This window comes from Serinus canaria, chromosome 1A (genome assembly GCF_022539315.1).
Source record: "Serinus canaria isolate serCan28SL12 chromosome 1A, serCan2020, whole genome shotgun sequence".
Lineage (NCBI taxonomy): Eukaryota > Metazoa > Chordata > Aves > Passeriformes > Fringillidae > Serinus > Serinus canaria.
This window is the reverse complement of record NC_066314.1, coordinates 4,503,257-4,514,534: the sequence shown is the minus strand read 5'-3', so window position 1 is coordinate 4,514,534 and position 11,278 is coordinate 4,503,257. Positions and strand designations below refer to the sequence as shown.

Below are 11,278 nucleotides of genomic sequence, written 5' to 3'. Positions count from 1 at the left end.
CATGGCCTGGCAGTCACAGTGCTCAGCATGACCTGATATTCAAAGCTCAAGAGATCTGGGCTAACTGCAGTGATTTTTCACAGATATCTTTCTGAGTGCTGTTAAATTGATGACTCTTCATAGGTCTCACTACAACAGAGAAGTGTTTAAATACCTTGTATTTATATATCTCTGAGAACATCAAATCCAGCTGTTGTCCCAGTACTGCCAAGCCCACCAGTAAACCATGTCCTCAAGTGCCACATCTTCATGCCTTTTAAATACCTCCAGGGATGGTGACCCAACCACTTCCCTTGCCAGCCTGCTCTAGAGCACATTGGACAGGGAAACTGGAGAGCTGTTGCTTGAAGATGATCTGCAACATGCTTTGAAAATAAGAACAAAAAAAAAAAAAAATACACAACAAACCCAAAACCTTGAGGTTTTGTGAAAGCTGAGAAAGTGATGTGACACCACAGCTACCTGGCTCCATTTTCAAGAAAGGAAGAATGACAGTACAACAAAAAGCTTCCAAGACTCTTTTGAGGAAAAAAAATAATATAGCATAAGTGATATTAAGCACATATAAATCAGATGTAAAATTACTGCCTGGAAATATGTCAGATACATTTTATAGTGAAGCTTTATGAGACTTCTCCTTCAGGCAATGTTGAGACTGTGATACTCTTTTTATAACCATTCCCTGGGCTGCACCATGAGTTTGCTTGTGACAGTCACATAGGGTTGTTAGAATTCTCAGTCTCCTAATTAGCACTATTTCATTATCCAACACACTGCAGAGATCAGCTTCATTTGTAGTAGCATGTAGTATGTGACAGTTACTAGCAATTCTAAATTATGGTAAGTCACCAACAACATTTTCTTCTTTGCAGTGTATCACCCCTACACTGGTGGAATAGAGGGAGAAGGGAAAAAGAAGCCCTCAATGTAAAACCACCTTACAAGGAGAGGTTTTATAGCTACAGTAACCCCCCAAAATTTAGGCTCTTTAAGGACCACCCAATTAATCCTCTGGGTGCTGCTCAGTAAATCTTTTTAATAACACAACATGATTAAGTTATTCCCTGATTTTTCATCTCCAAAGATTTACAAAAAGTTACTCAGAGACACCTGTGTGGAAAAAACCATAACCTAATCCATCACGGTTTGATGTTTGCCCACAGGCAATTCTCTCCAGCTGAACTAATGGCACTGTGTCAGGTAAGAGTCGTATCTTCACACCACAGAACTATTTTGCCTTTGGGAACTTAAGGATTTAAAAAAAAAAAAATTATTCCTAGTTGTTACCTTTGTAGCAATGTATTTATGCAACAGGTGATACTCTGAAGATGAGAAGCAATTCCACTGGAAAACCACATTATGTTTAAGGAATGTCTCTCTGTTCTTGCAGTGGTGTTCTCTTCCAAATAGACAATTTTTGCAGACAGGACCTTTCTCCCAATGACCTACAAAGTCAGCTCTCACAAATTAAAGTTCAGAATGTTTCATAATATATCAAAGAACCATGCAGAAATTGTGATCACATCTTTGTCTCGAACATCAAATGGGAATGGGTGCTCCTCAGGATGCTGAGGATAAAGAGAAAGCCACTGCAGAAATATCCAGGGCTCTTCTCTAGATGTTTCTACCTAATCCTCCTCCACAGCACTTTGTCACTGGACTTTAATGGTATAGTCACTTTTTCCCATCTCTCTTGGGTTTGTGTTAAGCTGTGATAAGCCAAGCTACATCACTTGCAAGAGCCAAGCTCTGTGTCTTCCTATAATTCCCAAAAGTTGTGAAACATTTTCCCAGAATGGTAGAGTAGATCAAGCAGTTCTCCATTTGCATTTTATCCCCTTGCATCAGTAGTTTTGCCATTACAAAAGACCTAAAACTCTGGAGTTGGACTTTATTACAGCTGCAATCTTTAGCAGGTCTTTCATTCAGATAACAGCTGATTCCTCCTTAATCCACCAAACAATTTAATGGTTAAAGTTATTTCTTGGGTTTTTTTTCCATCTTATTCTTTCATTTCAGCTGCATTACCCCAACTTTTTCAAGCACAGCATTAAATAAAAAATATGGGGAGGGTTCAAGGGGAAGCATATATGTAGAAGAAAACTTCAGCATCAGATGTGGTCTAAATATTTTCAAAAAAAAACCCAAATCACGCCAGATTCCAGGGGATGGATGGATGGATGGATGGATGGATGGATGGATGGATGGATGGATGGATGGATGGATGGATGGATGGATGGATGGATGGATGGTGTCAGGCTTCCATGGCCTTTGCAAGGAGCAGAGACCAATGCAAAAGTCCAGCTGCATATGGGTGAGAAACAGTTGTGTTTCTTTGCTTGCTGGAGCAAACATCCAGAAAAACAGGACCTAAATAAATGCTGGAAATTCGGTAGCGCTCAAATGCAGGATTGAAACCAGCTAATGGCAAAGCTACAGCTGGAAGGAAAAAAAAAAATGCTGTCTGCAACTGTGGTTACAGTTTAATTGCAAGCATCTACATGCATGCATTTTCACACCTGGATTGTTTCCCCACCCATTCTGGAGACCAGCCCTAAACTCCTCACTGACGCACATGCAAGAAGAAAACAAGCTGCTTTGCAGTCTGTCCTAACGGAGAAAGTCTTTAGGCAAAGCACTGGGATCTGGCAAATCTACAAGAGGCAAACACACAAGCAAGGATTAGCCACATTGGTTTTGGCTTCTTCATCTTGCTCTCTTTTATTGAAAAAAAAAAAAAAAGCCTAAATCATTAAAACTAGTGAAGTAGTAGTGGAAAAAAAATATGGGTCTCTGTGAATCTAACACTGACAGTAAGGTTGAACAAAGAATGAAGAAATGGTTTTATGAAGAATGAAGAATGGTGGTTTTATCAAAAGTTAAATCGCTGGGTTTTCCTTTTTTTTTTTTGTTTTTTTTTCCTTTTTTCTGCTGCTATGTAAGCCTTGGAACTTTACACTGGGTTTATTAGAGGATGTTTGACCCAGTCCCATCCTGTAGTTCAACACATCCTGACAAAAGAGCAACTATGAGAGCTGAGCTTCATTAAACCCCAGAGAAAAGGAAGTTGCAGTAAGACCTAGGTCCAAATTCTGTGGATAAGGAAGCAAATTTTCTATTTTATACCCAGCAGACCTCTGTGAATATATAGCCTGTCATTCAGGAGACTGTAGAACACCAGCCCTTGCTTCCTACTTGCATCCAAAGGACTGAGTGCTCTAACAGCGGAATATCTGTATTTCACTTCTCACCCATCTATCTCTTGTTCTATATTTCCTGTCACCAGCTACACAAATGCCACTAGCTCCCATTTCATGTCTACATTGGATCTAATCTATGATGTCAATGAGACTGCAAAGCCCCAGGAGAGAGACAGAAATTTTTGGGAATGACCTATAAAGGCAAGTTCTAGTGATGAGGGCAGCACTGCACCACGCACCAGTCCTGAAGCCACTGGTGGTTTTGGGGCCAGACCAGTGACCCCCTGAGAGCAGCTGTGGTTCAGAGGGAAGTCTCTAAACTCACTTCTCTGCACAATAGATGCAGACAGAGATGATATTATTGCTTTCCAATGTCACCCCTGCAACTGCCTAGAAAAGACTAATAGAGAAAATTAACCAAACTGGAAGAGGAGTGGTTTTGTTATGTTGCATTTCTTAGAATACAGCACTGCCTGCCCAGTGTGGCAACTCCCTGTGCAAGCTCCTTTCTGATCTTGAACATCTGCTCCTCTGCCTGAAAAAACCCACAGGGAGGGAGGGGGGGAAGGAGTGGGGAGGGAAAGGAACAACAAAAAAAAATACAGCAAACTCAAAATGTTTTGAGAGCAGCTACCCTATTCTCCTAGGAACCAAATGTCAGTGGGCTGAATAGGTCTCCTAATGGGTATGAGCACATGCCAGTGATCACAGACAATCACACTAAATTTCCCTTAGCAATATCCAACAGACCAAACTGTGATCAGTGAAAACTGAGCCCTTAGGGACTCACTTGTAGCCCATTGAAAAATGTATATGCCCTCAAGGGAAGATTTGCCTTGTTTTCCTGAGGAAATTAAATAGACTCTTTATAGAATTAGCAAAAAATCATCAGGGGTTCAGATTTCCCATAGTCTTTCACGACTTGTGGTTTAATAGCAGACTTAAAGTTAATGTATATCAGATACATGCAGTTTGATTTTCCTTTCACTTACACTAAAAAAATACATAGATTTGAATGAGCTATTCATCATTTCCACTTTAAGGGAGAGAACAAGAAGGGTCACAGTGGCCAAAAATCTTTCTGAAGAAGAATTTTAAGAATTTTATATTTGTTGTCCATGACAGACATATAGATCACAGCACAGGGAACACACTGCTTGACATTTTCAAAGCATTTGCAAGAAGCATTTGATCAGAATCAAAGGTAATTCTTCAAAAATTTCCAGTTGTTAGCCAAAAAGATGTTTTGTCTGCTTTCTAGCAAATTTTTAAAATTTTAAGGTAGGGGAAGACCTCTTTTTCCTTAAAAATTAAAAATTAAATCCAAGTACATAGAGAGGCATTATTTTGAAATTGTGCAAAAAAAAAATTAAAGTCTTCTGAAAATGAAAATTCAATTTACTACTGCTAAACATCTTTTGGCAGAAATATCTTCACTGGCTCAGGATTTCTGTTTCCAGTGTCCAGATGTAGCCTGGGAAAACTGAGCCTCCTAGTGTTTTGTTCCACAGACTGTATTGTGGCAGATTGGAGGGACCAGGGAGATCACAACTCTTATCTCTTCTTTTTTACTTCTATCCATCACATCACACTAAAATACACGTGTGTGGCTCTGGTAAAGCTTGTTCTCCATTGTAAAACTCTCCAGGAGGATTTGTTGTGCCTCTTGCACTTTGGACAACCTTGGATTTATGCCTCCTGCTCTCAGTACACTGAGTTTGCAGTTTGCAGCCCTGGCAGTGTGAACCAAAACTGTTCTGTTCAGGTGTCCCATGATTTAGTGTCATCTTGAGAAGATGAAGTCAAGAACACCAACCCTTGGAAGCTCCTTGTTCAGTGGAGGTGAAATCAGCAATCAGCACCAGTCACAGGAAGGAGTCTCAGTTTCTTTAAATTGGCAGAGGTCAGGTTTAGAGCAGATATTAGGAAGAAATTCTTCACTGTGAGGGTGGTGAGGTCCTGGCATGGGTGCCCAAGGAAGCTGTGGATCCTTGATCCCTGGGAGTGTTCAAGGCCAGGTTGGACAGATCTTTGAGCAGCCTGGTCTAGTGGAAAATGTCCCTGCCCATGGCAGGATGGCTGGAATCAGATGATCTTTAAATTCTCTTCTGACCCAAACCATTCTGTGATTCAAACAATCAATTTTGTAAGGCATAAATAAAGTACCTAGGTTGAAAGAAAAGAGCAAGACATTAGATGCACTTTCTTGCCTCAGTTTCCCCAAATATTCTCATGCAAAACCTGCTGTCCAATAAAAACATCCAATTCCACCCAGCTCTCTCAAGTCTCTTCCCATGGAGCCCTAGGAGATTTTGGATGCACTTTGCAGTGGACAGATTAAAAATATTCCTCTTTTTTCCAGCACTTCACTAACCAATTCCTATCCCTGGATGGATGGTTTTAGGGGCTTTCTGAAAATAAGAGCTTTTTTCCCCTAAAAGCTTCTGGAATCAGCACCCAAGAAATCTTGCCACTTAAGAGATTTTTGGTCTTATTTCTCCAACAAGAGTTCACCTGTGCCTCAAGCTCACCCCTCTCAGGAGGCAGCTGCCTCTCAAACATATGCAGAGAACATCCCAGATTTTTACCGGTGATAATTTTCCTGCCAGCTCTTTTCCTGCTTTCCACATCACTGTGAGGATAATTTGCCCTTTTCCTTTCAGTCCCTCTCTCAGGAATACAGCTCACTGTGGAGCAAATCACGTTCACCTGTAATATAAAGGAGACGGGATGTAGCTAATAAAGAACAAGGCAATTCAAACTTTTTTCCTGAGCCCTCAGGAGGAATACCCAGGTGTGCTGAGGAAGATATGCTTGGAAAAAAAGAAAAGAGCCATTCTGCAGTCAATCTAAAAGCACTAGGCCTCCTTTCATGAATTGATTTACCCACTGGGTGACATATTGGCAATTTTCTGTTACCTACCCAGTGATATGACTAAGTAGATGAAGCTTAAAGGCAGGTCAGATAAAAAGACTTTAATCTAACAAAGGCAGCCTGAATTTCACATGTCAAGGAAGATGATTTAACAGGGAATAGCAGCCTAAACGCGATCCTGAATCAAGGTGGAGAATCCATAATTAATGCTACACTGCAGAAATGTTTACTCAAAAACAGAATGACAAAAAAGGGCTCGATTCATCTGTCCTATAAAAGGTCCCAATTCAGCAAAATACACCTCTATGGTCTTTTTGTTAAACATGTGCTTCAATCTGGAGCTGCATGAGAAGGAATGCCTTTGAATCCATCTCTTTACAACCAGTGCAAAAAAAGTAAAATTCAGTCATGACAAGTTTTATAGGACACAAGCTGAGTGCTGCAGGAATTTAATGTGCACACTCAAACAGTTAGACCTGGCAGAAATGTTTTCTGGAGAATTATTTAAAATTGTTTTCTCTGAGGAAGGAAAAGTGTTTTGGGAAAAGCAGTAATATCATATGCAAGTGACATGAGACTTGTTCAAGTGTTTTCAGCCCCAAGGGGTAAAATGCCTAAAGGAGTGGTTGGTCCTTGAATAATTTATTTATCTTGCAGCTACGCTTCACCGTTTCTCCTACCAGGGTTAGCTGAATTTCCTGAACAGCAGCCCAAAATGGAACCTCAAGTTACTAAACAGCACCAGGGGAAGAGGAAGGCTGTATTCTGCTCCTCAGAGTGTTTTATTTGTCTGTAACATTTTGATGATGTCTGTCTTTTCTAGAGGAAGATGTTCCTGCCACAGCAGGGAATTTGGAGCTGGATGATTTTTACAGTCCCTTCCAAAGCAAATCATTCTGTGATTCTCTTTTAAAATTAAAAGTGAGCAGCTGCTGGGTGCTTAGTCCTAGCATGCCAAGGAAGCAGTCACAGTCTGCAGCCCCTCAAATGTACAAGCAGGGCTCAGCATCTTGCGGCAGGTACAGGATGAAGTCACTGGTGAGGACTGGCTCAGGATGAACTGGATGGCTTTAGGACAGCTTGTTGCTGGACAGCCACAAAAATATTTTTTTTCCTTTTTCCTAGGAAGGCTTGAGTTTGCTCCATCTAGGTTGTGTAACCTTTACTTCTCACCTCCTGCTACTCATCCTCTTACTCTGCACATCTGTTCAAGCAGGGACCATCTCCCACCCCTTACTGGCAACAACTTTAGAACAAGGCAACCTTCAGTTTGCCTCCCAGTTAACAACCTTCTCAAACTGAAGCAATCCAACCTGAAGAGACAGCAGTCCTGAGGTCAAGTACTCTGACCTGAAAACCTGTGAGCACCCACATTGCTGCCAGGGACCCGCTGGAGGCTGCTCATTGTCACGAGACCAAAAAAAGCCCAACACCAAACTAGAATTTCTGTAGAAGACCCTTGATTAATTATCCTCATTATTCAATATTTTAACCACCTTGACAGCCCTTCCCACTCTGCCTTGCAGGAGGAATATGATTTCCAAAATGCCCGGAGCTAATGGCAATGGGGAAACCACACACAGACCAAAGTGCTGACAAGAGCAGAAACTGTTTCTCCATTCAGCACCTCTGACTTCAGAAATGCTCACATGCTCTAGCCAACAAGCACAGTGTGGGTTAAAATCAGATCCTTTGCATTTAGCTCCTGATAAAGGATTTCCTCTGCTCTTTACCCCGATGGACTGGTAAGGTTCATGAGTGCCACCTGGACAGAGAGGATTTGTTCTTAGCTTTTCCCCCCCTTGCTATTGCACAACTTTCTTCCAGTGTCATCCAGACATTTATATGAATTCTGCTGTGAGATTGTGAGTCATAGCTGGGATTTAGCATGAAACAAATCTCTGGACTCTGAGACATCTTGGATGAAGCTCATGTTTGGAATCATAGAATAAGAGAAAAACTAAGGTTGGAAAAGCCCTCTCAGGTCTTTGAGTCCAACCACCGACCTAACACTGGATTGTGAATAAGATAGATATTGTGGTATGTAGAAGTGGTGGGGGTTTGTAAAGGATAAATGCTCTTTTTTTTAGGTCTAGATACCCAATTTCCAAATGTCACTTTGGTACTGAGACTGAGGGACGTGTGGTATTGAAGCTGGCATCCCCACTTGGCTGCTCCAGGATAACTTGACCTTGAGCTGAAATCCAGGGTAGTTTTGGTAAATCTCAGAGTTGATTAGCAATTCCCAGCAGTTCACAGCCTCTTTTTCCCTTCTTCAAAACTGTGCCACTGTGAAAATCAGCCTGAGTTTGCCTTCCAGCATGATGCAGTGCTGGGGCAGTGGCATCCTGAGGAGGTGTATGATCCTTGCAGCAGGACTGGGAACATCCAAAAACCCATGGGTGGTAAGAACTCATATATTTGCTCCAATGTAAAACATAGAGCCTCATACTGAAGAGTTTAATGAATAAAACGAGTCTATATTCATTGTCTGTCTTTACACTTTATATATATATAAATATTACTTAATACTACATAATATTTATATATATATAAATATTATGTATTACACATAATACATATTTTATATATTTTAATCATCTATAAATTCTTATACCATAGAGCAAGCATTAAAAGATGTGGAGTGATGGGCTGAAGAAGGTCTTCATGCCTTGTCCTTAACTACAGACAGGTTTTAGCCTCTGATTTTGGATGACAGCTCTACCCTTAAGAATAAAAATGCAAAAGGGGAAAAAAAATTTTTACAGTTTTAATTGCCACCAAGTTTGCCCTAAACCAGAAGAAATTGAGGCTTTTGGAGCTATTCTAATGGCATTAAATTTAAACTCCAGTTCACTGAAGAATTTGAAACAGTTGATTGGTTGCTGACTGTTCTTGCTAAGCTTATTAGCCAATAAAACTATCAAAATCTTATATTAAAACAAGCATGAGCAAACTTATCTCTTCCCCATATCCTGGGATGGGATAGATTCACATCCTCACATGCAAATGAACCTTAATAAATAAGGTAAATCTTTGGAAATCAAATTTTTGTGGGAAATCTTAATTTTCTGTTGTGCTTCAGTTTTCGTGACTATCTCCATACAAAAATAAAAACTCACAAAATCCTCAAGTCCTAGAAAGCCTCAGTGTTGTCCAAAACAAAATAAATATGAAGTTAAATTAAATAAAAAATTGAAATAAATTAGTATAAGATTATGAAGTAAAATACTATGAAAAATAAGTGGAAATAAAATAAAAAATGAAATAAGATAAAAAATAAAATAAAATAAAATAAAATAAAATAAAATAAAATAAAATAAAATAAATAAAATAAAATAAAATAAAATAAAATAAAACAAAATAAAATGTTCCTGGGTAAGTAGAAAGTGGGAGGGAGAGGAAGAGATTTGGCTTTGCAGCAAAGCTGCTTGCCTGAAGATGTAAGAACATTTCCCAGTGAGCTCAGCATTCAAAGCCAGGCAGCCAGAACACGCTTCACAAGAGAGAACCTCCTGTGAACTCCTCACCTTTGTAAGGTAAGTCAGTGTTCACAAGGAAATACCCCACCACACCATTCCCTTTGATGTTTTCACTCTGCAGAAGGGAAGGGTGGTCTTTTTAAAGAATTCACAATAGAAAGAGCAGGGGAAGAGGAAGCCCTTTGAAGAGAGCAGAGAGCCTCCTCTCGTTTTGCTGCAGACTACAAGGCACCCCTTTTCCTTTGTGCCTTGCACAAAAGAGGGTTTGCAAGCCCACTTCCCCCTCAAGCAGACACAATTTCTGTCAGTACCATACCAAGGGGAGGTGGCTTTCCAGCACCCAGAACACACAGAGGGGAAGGAACTGTATGGCTTCACACGTCAACCATAAAACAAACCTCTTGAAAAGCTTCTGTGTCAAGCTGTAAGGCCTGGTGGGTCTTCCTGTGTCTTCAGGTTGAGCTGCAAGAGTTCACCATCCACAGGCAAAGGTCTCAAGAAATCCTGTCTCCCTATGCTCTTCCTTGTATCAGGATAGAGTTAATACTTCAGTCTTGATAATGTCAGGAATGCCAAAGCTCTGCTGGACTTAAAACCACTTAGAGGAATAAAAACCATTCCATGAGAATGCAAACAAAGGGAAGACCAGGGAACTGTAAACTGGTCAGTCTCACATCAGGCCCTGGAAGGATCTGGGAGCACATCTTGGTGTCCACTCCATCTCTTGGTTTCTACTTCCACTCTACTGAAAGACAAGAAGCAATCATAAACAGTCTACAAGCATTTGTCTAGGGCAAATCATTACCCAACCTGATTGCCTCCTGTAATTAATTCAATGGCTGTAGGAGCCAGGGAGAAGCAGCAGATACGACGTATCTTTAATATACAGGATTTTATCAACCACAGCATTATCATTAGGAAGCTGGAGAAGGAATAAACTACCACACAAGAAGAAAATTGGCCTGATACTGAGTACAAATGGTTTTCAAATGCAGCTCAATGTCCATTTAAAACCTGGTAATGAGCATCTTACAAGTAGCTGATAACCTAAGTAGCTTGAAGAGTAGATCTTCAAGCCAGGCAGGTTTTTAAAGACTTGAAGACCAGGGCAGCAGAGGCTTCACAAAGTACAGAAAATATAGAATAATTTCTGCACCTGGATTGGAATCACCCTGTGAACCAGTAGAGGCAGGTGACAGGCTAAATAACAGCCCAGCTTCAAAGAGGACCCCAAACTGAATATGAGACAACAGTGAATATAACAAACTTTTTGCTGGGTTACATTAGGAGGAGTGTGATAGCAGGTTACAACCCAGCAAGGCTGTGAAATCTCCATCCTTGGAGGTTTTCAGGACTCATCTAGATAAATCCATGGTTGGCCTACTTTGGTGCTGGAAATGTGTCATCTCCAGGACAGAGGCTGGACTGCTGACTTCCAGAAATCCCCTCCAAACAGCTCCTCCATGGTCCCCAAATGGACACCACAAAGATCCACCAGCAATGAGGAATTTGGATCACTTTGTGCTTCAATGCAAGAAAACTCAGCAAACTCTACACAGACCAACTTGCTAAAAACCATTGCACATTCTCCCTTAGACATTTCTGGGTTTTGCCACAGTCAAGATCTTTTCTTGTACTTGCTAATCAGCCCAAATGTTGACATTTGAAAGCACTTTCAACTGACTAGACACGGCTTTTGTGGCTGGAGCCTTGGCCAAGGG

At 40.7% G+C, this 11,278-nt stretch overlaps 1 long non-coding RNA gene across 1 annotated transcript; it reads right to left on the bottom strand.

Annotated features, from left to right (window-relative positions):
* Positions 1–3,776: 3,776 nt before the first annotated feature.
* On the bottom strand, positions 3,777–10,362 carry LOC127061073 (uncharacterized). The gene is made up of 3 exons (XR_007780510.1): positions 9,956–10,362; positions 5,789–5,909; positions 3,777–5,366 (listed from the first exon to the last, which is right to left on the bottom strand). It is a non-coding gene; the product is annotated as an uncharacterized LOC127061073 (long non-coding RNA).
* Positions 10,363–11,278: the final 916 nt, after the last annotated feature.